The sequence below is a fragment of the Bos grunniens genome, chromosome 7, assembly GCF_055505025.1.
Source record: "Bos grunniens cultivar Pamir isolate PY7600 chromosome 7, Bosgru_T2T1.0, whole genome shotgun sequence".
NCBI lineage: Eukaryota > Metazoa > Chordata > Mammalia > Artiodactyla > Bovidae > Bos > Bos grunniens.
In genome coordinates this window covers 50,210,383-50,229,509 of record NC_141171.1, presented here as the reverse complement: position 1 = coordinate 50,229,509, position 19,127 = coordinate 50,210,383, and the positions used below count along the sequence as shown (strand labels likewise).

Sequence of the window (19,127 nt, the reverse complement as noted above, 5' to 3'; positions counted from 1 at the left end):
TGATATTGACTATCTTTTCATGTGTTTGTTAGCCATCTGTATGTCTTCTTTGGAGAAATGTCTGTTTAGTTCTTTGGCCCATTTTTTGATTGGGTCATTTATTTTTCTGGAATTGAGCTGCAGGAGTTGCTTGTATATTTTTGAGATTAGTTGTTTGTCAGTTGCTTCATTTGTTATTATTTTCTCCCATTCTGAAGGCTGTCTTTTCACCTTGCTTATAGTTTCCTTTGTTGTGCAGAAGCTTTTAATTTTGATTAGGTCCCATTTGTTTATTTTTGCTTTTATTTCCATTACTCTGGGAGGTGGGTCATAGAGGATCCTGCTGTGATTTATGTCAGAGAGTGTTTTGCTTATGTTCTCCTCTAGGAGTTTTATAGTTTCTGGTCTTATGTTTAGATCTTTAATCCATTTTGAGTTTATTTTTGTGTAGGTTGTTAGAAAGTGTTCTAGTTTCATTCTTTTACAAGTGGTTGACCAGTTTTCCCAGCACCACTTGTTAAAGATACTGTCTTTTCTCCATTGTATATTCTTGCCTCCTTTGTCAAAGGTAAGGTGTCCATAGGTGCATGGATTTATCTCTGGGCTTTCTATTTTGTTCCATTGATCTGTATTTCTGTCTTTGTGCCAGTATCATACTATCTTGATGACTGTGGCTTTGTAGTAGAGCCTGAAGTCAGGCAGGTTGATTCCTCCAGTTCCATTCTTCTTTCTCAAGATTGCTTTGGCTATTTGAGGTTTTTTGTATTTCCATACAAATTGTGAAATTATTTATTCTAGCTCTGTGAAAAAATACCTTTGGTAGCTTTATGGGGATTGCATTGGTAGATTGCTTTGGGTAGTATACTCATTTTCACTGTATTGATTCTTCCGATCCATGAACACAGTATATTTCTCCATCTATTAGTGTCCTCTTTGATTTCTGTCACCAATGTTTTATAGTTTTCTACGTATAGGTCTTTTGTTTCTTTAGGTAGATATATTCTTAAGTATTTTATTCTTTTCATTGCAATGGTGAATGGAATTGTTTCTTTAATTTCTCTTTCTGTTTTCTCAGTATTAGTGTATAGGAATGCAAGGGATTTCTTTGTGTTGATTTTATATCCTGCAACTTTACTATATTCATTGATTAGCTCTAGTAGTTTTCTAGTGGAGTCTTTAGGGTTTTCTTTGTAGAGGATCATGCCATCTGCAAACAGTGAGAGTTTTACTTCTTTTCCAGTTTGGATTCCTTCCATCCAACCATCTTATCCTCTGTCTTCCCCTTCTCCTGACCTCAATCTTTCCCAGCATCAGGGTCTTTCCCAGCATCAGGGTCTTTCCCAGTGGACCGGCTCTTCCCATCAGGTGGCCAAAGTTTTGGAGCTTCACCTTAAGTATCAGTCCTTGCAATGAATATTCAGGGTTGATTTCCTTTAGGATTGACTGTTGATCTCCTTGCTGCCCAAGTTAAGGGTCTTCTCTAGCACCACAGTTCAAAAGTACCAGTTCTTCAGTGCTCAGCATTCTTTATGGTCCAACTCTCACATCTGTACATGACTAGTGGAAAAAAACCTTAGCTTTGTCTATAGAACCCTTTGTCAGCAAAGTGACGTCTATGTTTTTTAATACACTGTTGTCATAGCTTTTCTTCCAGGGAGCAAGTGTCTTTTAATTCCATGGCTGCTGTTACCATCCACAGTGATTTTGGAGTCCAAGAAAGTAAAGTCTCTCACTATCCATTGTTTCCGCATCTATTTTCCATGAAGTGATGGGACCGGATGTCATGATCTTAGATTTTTGAATATTGAGTTTTAAGCCAGCTTTTTCACTGTCCTCTTTTACCTTCATCAAGAGGCTCCTTAGTTCCTCTTCACTTTCTGCCATTAAAGTGGTATCATCTGCATATCTGAAGTTGTTGATATTTCTCCTGGCAATCTTGGCTGGATGAATCACAAGCTGAAATCAGTATCACTGGGGAGGTAATAGATGGGATGTATGGAAAGGTCTCTCTATTCAGGCTGGCTGTGATAGCCAGCAGTCTGAATGGTGGTCAGGATGTCTGTCTGTTCCTTCCTTGCTTTCCATGGTCTGCTTATGCTTTAGTATGGCAGTCCAGTGGACACTGGCAAGCATAAGCCTCCTTAGGAAATTCACAGCCACTCTCTTTTGCCCATTGGAGATAAACCCTGAAAACAGCTCTGACCCACCTTTCCAGGAATGGGGCTGCTCAGACTAGGAAAGCATGCTTGGAAGTTTGCTGCTCTGGTTCATTTTTCAAAACACTTGAGTCCCTTCTGTGGTTTCTCTGTGGGATTTAAGTTACAATGTCAGAGGTGGGGAACTTTCTCTTGTTATACTTCCTCTCTTTTCTACCTCCCTTCAAGCACTTCTGAGTGTTTTATTTATTTAGTTCTGGTCAGTTAGACGTTTTCTCTCCCAGCCGTTCATCTGCAGGTAACATTAGTCCATTAGTTGCAGAGGAGAACCCAGAAAGACAAGGGGGCAGGCAGTACTTGAAGAATGGCAGGAAATATCAACCCTGTCCCTGCTGATGACAGCCATGCTTCACAGCTTGCACTTCCTGAGTAAAAGACTTGGGAAAGGGGAGTCTCAGAGCTTTTTCAGGAAGTTGGCTGCATCCCATTATCTCCAAATGTGTGCAAAGTGTTTAATGAACAGCACTGGGTACGAAGCTGTCATGTGGCTGTGGAGCAGACGGATTTGCTCATGTTGGATAATTCATAATCCCTTTGTTTCAGGGAAATCTCTAAGACTGACTTCTCATACTGCTTCCCAACCCCCATTGCATACACAGCCTTGAGGTTTAAAGCTAATTTCTTTCTATCTCATTTTCTTTCAGTTTTATACTGCGTTTAATCAGTTGCTTTAGTCTCATTGCCCCTTCAGCCAGGCTTGCCAGGAAAGGATTATAGCTGGGCCCTCATGCCCCAGCTTCATCTGGAGCATCTGGTCAGCGTGCCAGAACACAGAATATCTCAGAGGCTTCCTCTGCTCTTTGACTGGTAAACACAGGGTAGTTTAAGCTGTTATCGAGCCTTCTGTTTACAAAACATCCAGAATATGTGAAGGGTAAAGGGGAAGCTGAAAGCTCTTAAAAACTAGCTGGAAAGTGCATGAAAACTAAAATGGAGTCCACCTGCTCAGTTCCCAGGAGTCCTCCCCAAGCTCCTTTTTGTGGTTAGGTCATTTAGATTCTCACTGCAAGGACTTGAGGGAAAAGACCATTCCAGTAGGATTTCTGTTTGGGTGAGAGTTCCTGAGGGGCATCCTGGGGGATTTTCCTTCATGATGGTCACTATGGTATTTCACTCTGAGCAAGTATCTTTTCACAATCCTCATTGTCTTTGTGGAAAACTCTTTTGGGTTTGTGTCCACACTGGGGTGAATATTAAGATTCGAAAAGAAGCAAAGGCTAAGCAGAAGGTGGGCCCAGGAGTAAACTTGCTGGGCAGTTTTCAAGCAGGAAGAGAGGACAGAAATCAGCAAACCCTGGTACATACCTTTGCCATCTAACATGAAATGCCTGTTGCATAGATGCTCTTGCCAAAGAACTGTGGAAAATAGCTGAGTGGAGGAGCTTCCAATCCCCCTTAGTGTCTCTGTTGAAACGATTTATTCAAGACCACAGAGCCAGCTGGCAGACAAAATGAAAAGATGAGTCAGAAACTCTATAATTTCTTTCAAGCTAAGATGTGGCCTTCAGGTAGCATTTCCTACATGGAGGACTCTGGATACAGAGCAGCGTGTTCCTGCAAGATTCAGATAAAGCCCCTCTCTCCAGCCCTGTAACTCACAGTAAACTGTGCATTAGATGAGCTGCAGTTTCTGCTTTTGCAAAAATAAGAAATTGTTGGGAGCTTATCAAGCTAGATAGTGCCTTGTAGGGTGTCTTACACAGAGTGTCTGACCTGCCCTCCCTCTCCTTCCCTCCACTTCCCTTTCCCCTCTCTCCTTTGTTGCTGCAGCCTTGTCTTCAGATAGTCATAGTGACCTCTTGGGTCCATGCATCTTTCTAACTACAGCTAATCCTGGTCCTGCATTCCTTTTTTGTTTTGTTTTTTAAGTAATTTTTATTTCTTTTTGATTGTTCTGGGTCTTCGTTGCTGGATGGGCTGTCTTTAATTTCAGTGAGTGGGGCTACTCTTCATTGTGGTGTATGGGCTTCTTACTGTTGTGGCTTCTCTTGTTGCAGAACACAGGCTTCAGTAGTTCTGGCACATGGGCTCAGTAGTTGCTATTCCCGGGCTCTAGAATGCAGGCTCAGGAGTTGTGGTACATGGCTTAATTGCTCCACGACATGTAGGATCTTTGAGGACCAGGGATTGAACCCATGTCTCCTGCATTGGCAGGGAGCCCTGGTCCTGCATTTTTTTTTTTTTTTTGGTCCTGCATTCTTAAAGTCTGCACCCAAAGGCTCACTAAAACTGCCCAGCTAAGAGACATAAAAAGCAGAGACATTACTTTGCCAACAAAGGTCCATCTAGTCAAGGCTATGGTTTTTCCAGTGGTCATGTATGGATGTAAGAGTTGGACTGTGAAGAAAGCTGAGCACAGAAGCATTGATGCTTTTGAACTGTGGTGTTGGAGAAGACTCTTGAGAGTCCCTTGGACTGTAAGCAGATCCAACCAGTCCATTCTAAAGGAGATCACTCCTGGGTATTCATGGAAGGACTGATGTTGAAACTGAAACTCCAGCACTTTGGCCGCCTGATGCGAAGAGCTGACTCATTGGAAAAGACCTTGCTGCTGGGAAAGATTGAGCGCAGGAGAAGGGGACGACAGAGGATGAGATGGCTGGATGGCATCACCGACTCAATGGACATGGGTTTGGGAAAACTCTGGGAGTTGGTGATGGACAGGGAGGCCTGGTGTGCTGCGGTTCATGGGGTCGCAGAGTCAGACACAACTGAGCGACTGAACTGAAGAGACGTATGAAAGTCTTGTTTTCTCCATGAAATGTAGTTAGACCTCTCTATTAATATTTTGGCAAATGTCCAGATTAGTATCATGAGGTGACTTAGTCAAATTTAAATTTTATGTCTTCAGCTCTGATTTGGTAATATATTCACGTGGTTCAAAATTCAAAGGGCACTAAAGGCCGTTGTGAACTTCCTCATACCCCATCCCTGTTCCATCCAGGTTCCCTTCCTCAAAGCAACCAAGGGTTGCCAGTTTCTTCTAGAGATATTTATGTATAGTCTAAGCAAATGTACCCATATAGTGTTTTTTCATATATTTATACAAAAGGTACTTCACTGTGTATACAGCTTACTTGTTTCCATTTAACAATATATCATAGACATCATTCTTTATCAGTACATAAACAGCTTCTTAGGAGGTGACTTTCATTTTAATAAATGTAGAATGACTCACGTAGAAACCTTTGGGGAAATGTGTGCGTTGACCCATGTTTAAAAATGACAGTGCTCCAATTAGACTTATTACTTAGGCACAATTTATTGTTTAAATGAAGGATGTATTTGATTGTTGTGTCTAAGAAGTGATTACTGATGGCTTTTTAGAGCCAGTATGACTCACAAAGCATCTTTGATGATAAGTTTAGAATGACTGTGTCATTAGTTCTGATTGGGAGTTTGTGCAATTCAGAATTTTAGTTTAAAACCTGTTAAGGGAAGAAATCAGCCATAAACTTGGTCTCCTTGGCTGCAGTGCTTCCCCTGTGTTGTGCTGGGACCATTTTTTAATAATCAGGGGGCTGCACTACGTCTGCCATGGCCACTTGGCACTTTGGATCTAGAGATGCCCAGATCTTTCTTTGCACTATGAAAAGTAAAAATAAAAAAGCTTAGCTATTTGCTTTTTCCCTGCTGAAACCTGCTGACAGTTGGGAATGCTTCCAGACCCAGGTGGCTGACTAGCTGGGCTCTGGCCCTCTTATGGTTATGTTCTTGGTAAAGAGATGATCCAAGAAAGATCAGGGAGTGAGTTGGGGTGAGTAGGATGGCTCCATCTTGAGTGTTTGCCAGGGCAGCCACTTTAATGCTTGTGGGAGAGCCAGGCTATTTACAGAAGACAAAAGCCACATTTTTTGCTTTGGATGAGTGTATTGGTTTAGAATCCTCAGGGCCATTATAAGACATCCAGAGGTTCTGAACACTGAAAAGAATATGGTACCCATCTCCCCCCACCCTCAAATCGCCTTCTCCCCACAAATAGGTAACTCAAAATAGAAGTAATTCCAAATTTTAAATTAAGTCTGCTAGCCCCAGGAAAGATGGCTAGTTATATTTTTTTACAAAAATATATCAAATTGACTTTGGGCTTTTTCCTCACATTTTTTGGGTACCCATGCTTTGCTGATGCCCAAGGACAAATTAAGTGTCTCTGTTGCATGATCTAACATTGAGAGTTTCTAGTTCTGCTGAGGAGCTACCCTCTTTCTAGGATTTGGATGACAAGAATTATTTTACAGTATCAATAATTTTGAAGTTTTTAAAAAGAATGTTCTTTTGTTTATTTAATATTATCTTTACCTAGACTGAACATTAGAATAGCTCTGAAATTTTCTTCCCAGAAATGCATTTTCTTCTTGAGTGCTCCATGATGAAATCAGTCTTAATTTCAGTTCAACTAGTGTGTAAAAACACACAGTGAGTGATTATTAGTCCCTGAAGGAGGCAAGACAGATGGAGCCCAGAATGGAATTGGCTTTATGATTAATTGAATCCTTGAAGAGCTGAATAGAGTTAGAGCTGATCCAGCCCAATCAGCGCCTTGAGACGGCTGGTGCTGTCCCGAGCCTGAGAGAGGAAAGGGTCACAGCAACCCAGATTTATCCTCTATTAAAATGGATTGGATGTATGTACCAGACAGTTCCCATTTTTAAGCCATTGATGCAGGATAATTGGAATGGAAACAAACAAGATTAGAACTAGATTACAGGTATTTGTGCAAGTTGCCTCCTAAATCAATCAGAGTCCATGATTTGTTCTGAGGGTGCGTTATCATTAGAGTGAATCATTGAAACTCAGCGACACATCTGGAGCCGGCCAGCCAGAAGGGAAAGAGGGAGGGGGGAGCAGAAAGCTGCTTAGGGTAGGGAACTGGACACAACTGTGGAGTGCTTTTCTGTCTTTTGGGGCAGAAGTCTTCCAGAGAGAATTTTAATTTGATTTTGCTCTTTTTTCTTTGCAGCAGAGATGCATGAGAGTATAGGTTTGAAATGACTGCCTCCTTTCCATAGTGAACAGATGGGTGTGTTCTTTTTTTAATGTTTGGACCAAACAGTCACCTAGGGCAGCTGCTGCCTATGGAGACCCTGCCATCCAGGGAGAGAGAAGGACGAAGGCCTTCTAAGGTGCTGTGGAGGACTGTGGCCACGTGAATCACCAAGTCCATTAGGATTGGGTGCCCTGGTGCCTTGCCGGGGTCCTGTTAGTACAGAACATCATGTGTGGAGCTAGAGAGCTCATGTTTGCTTTCATGGATGGGCTCCACTTTCTGGGCCAGGGGCTGAGGGATGAAGGCTAGGTTCCCTCATAGCCCTCTGCCCCACTGACTCTAGCTGTGGGCATGGGCTGGGGTGTCAGGCAGGGGATCCTCGGCCTGAAGGTGACTCTCATCTAGTCTTGTACTCACATAGGTCACAGTCTCAGATCTGGAGCCGGCTAACATCTGAGTAATTGTTTTACATATAAAAACAAGAGGAATAGGTACGTGAGGAGCTTTCTCACCAGAGACGTGTTGCCACCATCCCTTTCCTTTCTGAGCTACCTTCCAGGCACTGGTGCTCATCTCAGGTTCCTGGCAACGTGTCGGGTTTAGGCCCATAGAAGCCTCGTCTGATAGGCTAGTCTTACCCTTACCTTTGAACTGAGCTTTTTTTCCTTTTTCCCATTTTGAGCTCTTGTGAGTCAGGCTGCAGGCAACTCATTTACATGGGAGACAGTCAGAAGGCAAGCATCTTGAAGTCTACTTTCATTTTGCCATGGGAGGTGTTTTCCTGTTGAATTGCTAACCTGCCAGGTCAGAGGGAATCATAAAAGATCTCGCTCATCCCTGGATGGAACAGAGTAGAGCAGAGCACCTCCGAAGGGGGTGAAAAACCTTCCTTGATGACAGTTCTGGCATTCTCTAAGCCTATAGAGTACTGTCCTCAAGGGAACGAGGTGAGGTTTCTTGGTCCCACAGCAGAGAAGGTGAAGCCACAGTCCATAGTGCACACTTAGGCTGCTGTAGAGCTAAGAACTGGGCTCGCCTCTCTCCTCCCCTTTTTCCCTCCCCCGTGTCCTGCTGTTACATTGGCCCTGCTAGCTGCTCTGGCTGTGGTTTCCACTGCTACCATTGTGTCAGGCACAAAGGAGTTTAATTTGCTTGTTTTGTTGGAGTTCCCTTTATGAAGAATGGTGTCTAATCCCTGAGCTGAGAAGCATCTAATCCCCCTGTGTCTGATACAGCCTTGTTCCTGTCTGAGTCGTCTGCTCCCTTTCCAGCTCAGCCTCAGCTGGACCTTCTGCCTCTTACTAGCCTGGACCCCAAGAGCCAGCAGTGCTCAGCAGACTCTCCTTCTCGCTTTTGTGTAGGTGTGTGGGGATAGGAGGGGGGATGGCGATGTGCAGAGGGCTTGGCCTGGTTTCCTGGACCTGAAAGGACTCAAGTGTGTATGGGAAAAGGAGGAATTAGTGGTGCAGTGCCAGTCTTGCCTGGGACCAAGTGGTCCTTGGCATCCAGGCCTCAGTACTCATTCCTCTTTTTGTGCTTGAGCCTGGAGGTGACCTCTCATCTGCTTAGAGCAGTGCTGTTCCTGGAAGCTCAGCTGCTCTATTCAGTGACAAGAGGACAGGCTTGACATTTAACCTTGCTTGTTAAAACAGGTGGAAGAGGAACTTAGCAGTGCCATCTTTGGTTCTCCACACTTTGGTTGGAATCTGCCCTCTGGGGCAGGGGGCAGATATAGCCACCTTTGCTAACCCCCCAAGGAAGCCCCATATGACAGGAAGCTCTTACTTTAGTCTGCAGGTTGTCACACACTGCTTGTCGTGTGTGACATGTGTCACACGACCTGCTGTCGTGTCCCACCTGTCTTTCCAGTGTCCAGGACTGTGGATGGGGAGAGATGTGGTCAGAGAGATGGCTGAAAGAGGCCATTCCCTGCAGAGGAAACTCATAATCTGTGGTTAGGATCTGTCTCTGGGAGGAGGGATGCCTCCTGGACTTGTGTCTCACAGACTTTTTCTGTTTGGGCTTCAGTTTTGCTCATGTTCAGAGTTTCTGCCAGGTCTTCTTGTCGCTCTTCTCTGGGGCCAGTGTCTCTATTATGACTGGGTAAGTGGACAAACTCTGTGGGAAAGCCTGGAACATGGGAAACCCATAAGTGTGGGATAGGTGGTGGAAGGACAGACATCTGCTTGGACACATTTCTCTGTATATCTCATGCAGTATGAGGGCCCTGTCCTTGCCCTGCTCCCCTCTCCGTGTGGCACCCCAGCCTCTGGACTGCTATGCAAATGTGATTCTTGATGACAAGGTGGAAGGGGAGGACTAAGCCAGGTAGCAGTCAGGGCTAAGGGCTTCCCACCAAGGGGGACACTTATTGGAATAGTGCCAGCTGCCGCCTACCACCATGGGTGAGTTGTCAAGAGGTGACTTTGTCTGCTTAGTGTCCCTAAAGAAGCATGCTGGGGAAGTCCTACAGGAAGCACAGATACCATCTAGGAATGCTGAGGGACCCACAAGCCAGGAGGCCCCACTGACTTGGACAAGGACCTTAGCCAAAGCCCTTGGCCTCTCTGCACTCTTACCTGGAATTGGAGAATAGTCTCTTATACCTCCTGGGGCCATGGAGAGTGATGAGATTATTCCAATAAAATGGCTCTGATTGTCTTGGAAGAAGAATGCTGTATCTCTGCCAGTTGTGGTTGTTATAAATAGTGACACTTGAAAATCGATAGGGCACCACTCAGAGGAGCCGCAAGTATTGCCCATGCTTGTTTGCTTTCCAGTTTATTCTCACCTTTTCCTAACGGAGGGAGGGGCAGATGCTGCCTGCGCTGCACACCTCACGGAGGGTTGGGAGGATTAGCTGTGAGGTAATGAGCACAGCAGAACTGTGAACTAGGCAGAAGCATTTGGCGGCCTTGCTTATTGCCCATGACAAACAGGCGGAGAGAGGCCAGCTCATCTGACAAATGTTTACTGAATTTCAGCTCCTGTTACTTTCCAAAGAGATGGAAAGATGAATTTGGCATTTTTACTGCCCTCAAAATGTTTAGAGTCTACATCAAGGCGTGAAGAATGTTGAGAAATAACCAGAGTAACTGCAGTATTCCAGACACTGAGCTAAGAGGATTACGTTCATTTTGTCATTGAATTTATCCAATAGGTTACTGTTATGAATAAATATAACCATCATTTACATTTTACACATGAGGAAATGAGACCTATGTGACCTGTTTCCCTAGGGTCACATAGCTAGACTGTGTTAGAGCTAAGATGTGAACCCAGGCAGTGTGACTCAAAAGCCAAGTTTTTCACCAATGTGCCATGCCAAAGTGATGACAAATGCTGAAAGAGAGAGACATGGAAAAAGACAGGTACATTGAAGGACAGAGAAAGACAAAGACGGGGGAAGGGGAAAAAGAGGAGAAAAGATGGATGGAAAAATGAGGGGGTGAGAGAGGTTGGGAGAGGACCAACTAGATATGTGGTGGTTTTCTATTGTTTTCTCTGCCTGTGAGTGATAATCAGCCTTATTCTTTGCCTTTATTTCCATGTGCTGTAGATCAGATCCAACCCTAGGAGGAAAATCAGGATGTATATCAGGAAAGGGCAGTAGATAAGAAACTTGATTTTGGTGGCTCACCAATCCCGGGAAATGACCCTCATCAAACACTCCTGTCACAAAGGACTCTGCTGCCTTTGGAGGGTAGTTTGGGGTTTCTTCCCTCCTTTTTGATAGATTGAGTAATGGTGCCTCTGTAGTTGAATTCTGTATTGGAGTCCTTCGCTCACTTGCCCCCTCCTCACCACAGGCTCCCTTTGGAGTCTGAGAGTGTGAGTGCCCATCTCAGCTTGTGATCCTGAGCCCAGAATGCTTCTCAGAAGAAATCATCTGCTTATTGCTGGAGATAAGCACCCAGGGTGAATCCCTAATGCAAATATGAGGCTTCTGTGGCAGTGTTGGACCCACAGCTCTGGGAGGAGAGTTTGCCTGTTGTCACCAAGCACAGGAGGGAGATCCTGTCAGTGGGGAGAGGGTCAAGCACAGTATTTTAAGCAAGTAATCCTTTATTGTTCATTCAGCTGCTTTAAAAATAGATACCACCCTTTCTTTCTAATTGGCACCATTTGTCATTCTCTGTCCTTGATTTTCACACACTGAACTGTTCATGAATATTTATTTACCCTTCCAGGGCAACTCCATATGTGTGTTTGTGTGTGTGTGCACACACATGCTTGCATGCACCTCACAAGCTCATTCTGCCCCTCCTTTCTTTACTGTCATGAAAGATGACATAGTGGGAGGCAGGACTTCTTGAATCCCTTTCTTTGATGCTGAGGAGTTCCCACACATGTGTTTCACATTCCTGCTTGTGAAGCTACCTCTCTGCCTGCCCTGATTGTTCAAACCTTTCCCAGAACTCAGCCAACCTTGAACTCCCATACCATACCTCTACCCTCCTTGCCTAGCTGGTGAAATGCTCCCCCTCAGCAGTGAAGTCCAGGATCCCCAAGGTGCTTTGATGAGGTACCCTGGCTTGAACCCTAGGCTCTTCAGATTTGTTGTTGTTGTTCTTGGCAATGGCTAGACAAGGGGCTTCCCAGGTGGTGCTAGGGGGTAAAGAACCTACCTGCAAATGCAAGAGACATAGGGGACGTGGGTTTGATCCCTGGATTGTAAAGATCCCCATAAGGAGGACATGGCAACCCACTCCAGTAATCTTGCCTGGAGAATCCCATGAACAGAGGAGCCTGGTAGGCTACAGTTCATAGAATCACAAAGAGTCAGACATGACTGAAGCAACTTAGCATGCACACATGCAGACGAGGGGAGCAGGGACCAGTTTTCACCTCTTTTTTCCCTCAGTAAACCCTCTGCTTGTCAGCCACAGTGACAGACAAGCCCTAGCAGTTCTGAACAACAGAGGAGCCTGGAGCCTGCCTCTGGGATTTTGTGCTGGGCTGAGGACTCTGGAGAGAACCTCCCGCTGTGGGTGAGCCCATCAGCCTGGGATGGCCCCATTCCTGAGCCATTGTTCTGTCTTTTGGCTCTCTAGAGTGGCTGAAAGAAAGATGACTGCCTGAGCAGTTAAATGAGGGAGCTTATTATTGGTGATGTGCACGTCTCGGGTATGTTGCATTTAGCATCCCTCAGTGAGCTTTCCCTTTGCTCTGATGGAAGTCTGCATTCTCTCCGTCTTAATGTTTTCTCTAAACCAGAAATGATTTCAGATGTCGTCTTTTCACCCGTCTCCTATCAAGGAAGCTATTTTTTATAGCCCATTTCACATTTAACTGCTTCTGGTCTTAAAATTCATTTATTCATTAAAAATATTTGTATTGACTATTTACCATGTGCTAGGCTACCATAGTGGGGGAATAGTGGTGAACAAGACAGTTAGGTCTCACTTCTTAAATAGTTTACCTTTAGTCAAAAATAAGTTTTTAAAAACTAGTTAATACAACATGGATTTGAACTGCTCAGGTCTACTTACATGCAGATTTTTTTCAGTCAGTATGCACTGCAGTACTACGATTTGAGCCTGGTTGACTCCAAGGCTGGGTAAGCCTCTGGATGTAGAACCATGAATAACTAGGGCTGACTGTAAAGTTACATGTGGGTTTTTGACTGCACAGGGGTCAGCGCCCTCACCCCCTAGTTGTTCAAGGGTCAACTGTACATCATCACAATTAACAGCTTCTTGATGTTGCCTCTAAGGACAACATCAAGCAAGTGAAAAGACAGCCCACAGAATAGAGGAAAATTTTGTAAATCGTATATCTGATAAGGGACTTATATTTAGAATACATAATAAACTCTTACAATTCAATAGTAAAAAGGATAAATAACCCAATTTAAAAATAGGCAAAGGATCTGAATAGACAGCTGTCCAAAGAAGATATACAATAGCCAATAAGCATATGAAAAGCTATTCAACATCATTAGCCACGAGGGAAACACGAATCAAAACCTTAATGAGGTCATACTTTATACTCTCTAGAATGGTTATCAGAAAAATGTATGATAATAAGTGTTGGTGAGAATATGGAGAAATTGGAACCCTTATGAACTGTTCGTGGTGATGTAAAATGATCTGGCCATTTTGGAAAATGGTTGTATCAAGTTTTTCAAATGATTAAACAGAGTTATTGTATGACCTAGCAATTCCAATCCTAGATACAGACCCAAGACCCCTGAAAACATATGTCCACACAAAAGTTGGTACCTAAATGTTCACAACAGCATTATTCATAATAGCCAAAAAAAATGGAAACAACTCAAATGTTTATTGGTTGATAGTGGATTAATACAATGTGGTTTATTCATACATCGGAATATTATTTGATATTAGAAGGAAATGGTGTGCTGATACATGTAACACATGGATGAAACTTAAAATATGCTAAGTCAGAGAAGCCAGTCACAGGACTGCACATCATATGAGCCCATTTATATAAAATGGCCAGACTAGGCAAATTATAGAGCCAGAAAGTAGGTTAGAAGTTGCCTAATTCTGGGAGGGTGGGCTTTGGAGAAAAATGAGAAGTGACTGCTAATAGGTATGGGTTTAAGGGGGAGGGTGGCTGATGAAATGCTTTAAAATTGACTGTAGTGATGGTTGCACAGCTCTGTGAATATATTGAAGCTATTAGATTGTACAATTTCAATGGGTAAATTGTATGGTATATGAATTATATCTTAAGCTATTTTTAAAAGTCAGTGATAAGTGTTATGAAGAAAATAGGATTATGTAGAGATTTTAGATAGGTTAGTTAGGGAGACCTTTTTGAAGAGATGTCCTTCTGGCCCCAGCTGAAATGTTGAGGTGAAATCAGCCTGCACATGTTAGGCTGAGATTTTTTTTTTCAGGCAGAGGAATATACAGTGCAAGGACCCTGAGGCAGGAGCAAGCTTAGTCTATTGGTGAAGCAGCTGGGAGGTCACTGTTCCCTGAGTTGAGTGGAAGACTAAGAAGTGAGGTTGGAAAGTTAGCAGTGCATCTAGAGACCAAAGTAAGGTGTATTTGGGTTTTATTCTAAGAGTAATAGGAAGCTACTTTAAACAGGAGAGTAACAAGATCTCATTTGCGTTTTTTGAATGATCCTTCTGGTTGCCTTGTGGGGAGGAACTCTTCATGTCTTCAGAATTGAGAGCCTCCTATCTTAAATCTTCCACCTCTCATGGTAGGAGATTCTTCCTGGTGTCTTGTTCAAGTCATTCCTTTTCATCAGGATTCTGGGTGGTAGATCTGGTGACCATGATAATCCTTCATAACCTGGAAGATTATTGCTCTTCAGATTAGAAAGTGGAGACAGAAATTCTCTATAGTTTCTCCATGGATGTGTCTACTTTCATCATGTGGTTGTCAGTTTCCAGATTTGGGACCATGGTGTTTCCTTGGTTTTCCGTAGCTGGACTGGCTCTAGCCCTAGTTCCTTGGCTCCAAATTGAGTAGGGCAATCTTTCTGCCTCTGCCAGCTAGCAGCAGACCTGTTTTCTTCCCCTGAGGTTGAGGACAGTCAGGAGGGTAAGCAACAGAAGGTGCTGTGTTGAAGCCCCACAACCCAGTTGGGTGGGCAGGGCTGGAATGAACTTTTTTACAGCTCCAGGTAGCTCTTGAGAGGCTGGTGATGTGGTGAGTTGGAATATAAGACAGGAGCAAGATGACCTGGATTTGAATCTGGTCTCCACTACTCATGACAACCCACTCCAGTGTTCTTGCCTTGAGAATCCTACGAACAGATTAGTCCACGGGGTCACAGAGTTGGACACGACTGAGCAACTAACACACACATACACACTCCACTACTCATTAGGTGTCAAATGTTAGGCAAGTTATGTAATCCCCCAAGCAGTTTCTTTGTCTATAAAATGGGGATAACCAGCCTACCTAAGGTTGGTTATTGCAGAGAATTAAATGTGGTATACTTGTAAAGCATGTAGAAGACTGCCTAGCAGGTAGTGATCAGAGTGGTAACTGCTATTATTATCATCTTTGTTCACCCAAATGTTAACTCAGAGAGTCAGCTCAGGACACTTGTGTGGGCAAGGCAGTAGATGGCACATAATCTTTAGAGCTTTGCTTGCTCTGCAAATAGTTTTTAAAAATTTCATATGTATTGTCTCCTCTGACCCAAAGAAATGCATGCTCAGTGTAAGCTTTCCAAACCTTAAAGTAATATGTAGTATAGAAAGTTGAAATGACATCAAAAGGACATAGATCAGTTGCAGAGAACTGCCGATTGGTAGTTTATTCACTCATGCAACAAATATATATTGAGTGCCTGTTATGTACATCCTCTGAGTAGCATTGTGAAGAGTAAGGGAGGTAATGTAAAAACAGTGCCTTGCACATGCTGGGCAGCCAGTAAGCACTCAGTAATGATAGCTTTATTGTTGTTACTGTTACTCTGACTGGAGGCAGGGGTACAGGCATTGTTTTCAGCAGGCTTTTTTTTCCCCCAGCTGGAGAGCTGGGATATATGGGTCATAAAGTTGATTATCCTCTCTTGTATAGTGTTCTGGATCTTAGGGGCTTAGTCAGAGCTTTTGCTGGCCTGTGGCCCTGACACTGGACCCAGTTCTTCCATGATGTGTCACTTGCAGGAAACAGAACACTGTGAAATGTCTTTCTTGTTTCCTTGTTGATTTTTAGTTGTTTTTATTGCTGTATAACAAATTATTCCCAAACTTAGTGAGTTCAACCAACAGTATTCATTGATTATTTCTCACAATTTCTGTGAGTCATGAATTTTGAAATGTAGTCAAAATGTTGGCTGGGCTGCATGATCTGCTTCCAGCTCTCATGCCTGACAAGTTGGTACTGTCTGTTGGTTAGAGGTCTTAGTTCCTTTCCATGTGATCCTTTTCACAGGGCTGCTCATGTATCCCCCATGGCTCCTTTCAGAGTGAATAACAGAAAAAAAGCAAGGCAGAAGTGTCATTTCCTTTCATGATGGAGCCTCAAAAATCAGCCCCATCACCTCTTCTGTCTTCTTTCTGTTACACAGATAAGCCATGTTCAGTGGCGGAGGGAAATATACAAAGGAATCAATACCAGAAGGCAAGCCATTTTGGAGACTGGCTGCCATACCTACAACACCAAGAACGCTTTCCTAAAAAGACCCTGTGGAGGGAATACCAGGCATCAGTCCCTTTGTGGATACTTGTCTGTGAGGTCAGTGGTACCCACAACCCTTCCCCACGCTCCACCTCCGCAGTGCTGAGCTGCCTCGGAGGAGGACAGTGGTTTCATTTTTCAGTCTTTGATCATGATGATAGCTAAAGTGAGTGACAGAAGACTGCTTCTTGCAACTCTGTCAGTGACTTGTGCATTAGACTCTGGATTTCTTGAGGTGGACTGACCAGTTGGCCAGCCTCCTCTTACAAGCTTTCAGAGGAGGGGGACCATTTTTGGTACATTGAAATCCAGTCATTTTAAGATGAGGATAAATGGTACTGTACTAAAAAAGGGCTATTAACATTTTCATTCCTTATAGCTCATGTGTTCTGTTAGGAAGACTCTCCCTTATGAACTGGGAGAGGTAAGAGTTAGGTGGCAGAAGAGCTTCTGGGTTAAGAACCTGGGCTCTGGATAGACAGGCCTCTTGACACTCTATATCCTGGACAAGTTACTTAACCTTTTAAATTTCAGCTTCCTCAGCCGAGAAGTGGAGACAGTGCTGCTTCACTGACTCACTGGGAGGATTAAATGAAATAATGTACATGTAGTATAAACGAAGCTCCTAGCACAAAGCAAGGCACATGGTAAGCAAATACAAGAGCTGTCTGTAATAATATTGTTGGCATCAGTCTCATCATCATTATTATTACCCTCTTTGACCCTAAGTTAGAGGAGAGGGGCAGTGACTTACCCAGCAGCACAGAGGGACTCTGGGCCTATGGACTCCATCCCTCCTCCAGCATGTATACCTTCCGGCTTGAATGTCCTTCCGTGTGATGCCGGAACCACAAATAGAAGTTTGGGCAACTCCCAATTATCTAGTGTGAATAATTCGCTCTGAGATAATCTGTGTGCCTGGCCAGCTTCTCAGATCAGCTGACTGGATTATTCTCCTCTTTCAATTATTCAACAGTACAAGTAATTGAGAGCTGGCATTAGAATGTGAAGGCTGTGAGGTCATCTCCTGTTTTCAGTCGCTCAGCCCTGCCAGTGGTGATGTTTCAGAGGAGCATGAAGGCTGTAGAGAGGAGCCCAAGAGGGGGAAGACAAAAGTGGGGTCAGGTTTGAGAACAAAGGATGAGAGCCCTGGAATGACATCCTGGGGAAAGCAAAGCTGCTGACCTCAGACGGGGAGAGTCAGTGAGGAATGGTTTACAAGGTGCCTTTTCTTTCACCTGGGCCAGACGAAGGGCCCCTGTTGGAGTCAAGGGTCATGCTTCCCTGAGGAACTCTTTGAATTTAAATTTGACTCTGAAATGTTTTTTTTGTTGTTGTTTTTGACTGAGCCATGCATCTTCCAGGATCTTAGTTCCCTGATCAGGGATAGAACTCAGGTCACCTGCAGTGGAAGTGCAGAGTCCTAACCACTGGACTGCCAGGGAATTCCTGACTCTGAAATGTTAGATATTCCTGCTGCTGCTGCTAAGTTGCTTCAGTCGTGTCTGACTCTGTGCGATCCCATAGACGGCAGCCCACCAGGCTCCGCCATCCCTGGGATTCTCCAGGCAAGAACACTGGAGTGGGTTGCCATTTCCTTCTCCAATGCATGAAAGTGAAAAGTGAAAGTGAAGTCGCTAAGTCGTGTCCGACTCTTGGCGACCCCATGGACTGCAGCCTACCAGGCTCCTCCGTCCATGGGATTTTCCAGGCAAGAGTGCTGGAGTGGGGTGCCATTGCCTTCTCCGATATTCCTGGAGTCCCTTAAAATATGGTTGACCACCCTCTTCCCTTCTGTTTGGCATCAGGGGACTGCCTTAGGAAACTCAAGGAGCCAAGCCTTTCTGTAAAGTAGGGGCTCTACATTGAAATGATCCCTTCATATAAAAAGTAAACAAAGATTTATTTACAAATTTACAGTGCATATAAATACATAATATAAAAATCAGCTTTTATCTCTGAGGGTATGAGGAATGAGGTTTTGAGATAGAAGAACTTTTCTATTTTGCATCTTCTATGCTGTTATGAATCCTTTTTTTTTTTTTTTTACCATGAGCTTATATCATTTTCTAATTAAAATGTAGAATGAAATCAAAACATATAAGAAGTTGCTATTGTGTTTTCTGGTATGAGTTCTTTGAATTGTGGTATGTAGCCTGTAGCTGGCTTGAGTTTTGGGGTTGGACACAACAATTCGTTCAGATCCCTTCAGCCAGGTGGCCAGTGAGGCATTATTTGTGAACTCCATGGCCCAGGCTCCCTTAGAGTGAGGTCAGTGGGGCTTAACCAGCACTCCTCTGCCCCTCGTCATAGCGCCTTAGTCCTGAGGTTGCCATCCTCTCTCCTGCTGTTATTATCACCACCCTGTCCTTCCCTAAGGACCCAGGAACCATTTCCCCTGCATCCGCCAGACCCAGGGTTACCCTGAAGTTATCCATCTAGACTCCTTTTTGCTTCTGAGACGGAGGATTAAACTCTTGATCCAGATACTATTTTGATATGTGGTTTGTCCAAGATCAGTACTTTTGAAGGGAGGAGAAAGGTTAGTTGGTATTTGAACTGTTTCTCTTGAGTTAAAAAAACAAAAACTTTCATTTAGTTTGTGGCTTAGGAAAAGTTGTTTGAGCTCAGTTTGGTGTTCATAGTACTGAGGTTCATGCCAGGTCTTGACTGGTGGTTGGTTCCAGCGTGTGTTTAGGAAGAGCAGGGGCAGAATGGAGGCAGGAGCTTTTTTGTCTTTGGGGCTCTTAACAGCAGCAGTAAATTGTGATGTGTGTGGAGCAGGAGCAAAGCCAGCTCAAAGAGCCCTGGGCCAAAGGTCCCATC

General features: G+C 43.9%; 1 protein-coding gene and 1 long non-coding RNA gene across 15 annotated transcripts in view; one reads left to right on the top strand and one right to left on the bottom strand.

The window, feature by feature from the left end:
• Window positions 1–19,127, top strand: part of SIL1 (SIL1 nucleotide exchange factor) — a 250,318-nt gene that overhangs the window by 205,804 nt on the left and 25,387 nt on the right. The gene's annotated exons all lie outside the window — the stretch shown is intronic.
• LOC147369455 (uncharacterized) lies at window positions 13,449–17,184 on the bottom strand. 2 transcript variants are annotated; one of them, XR_015167474.1, is made up of 2 exons: window positions 17,056–17,184; window positions 13,449–16,081 (listed from the first exon to the last, which is right to left on the bottom strand). It is a non-coding gene; the product is annotated as an uncharacterized LOC147369455 (long non-coding RNA). The 2 variants fall into 2 exon arrangements; XR_015167475.1 differs by having other exon boundaries at window positions 13,449–14,913; window positions 17,056–17,142.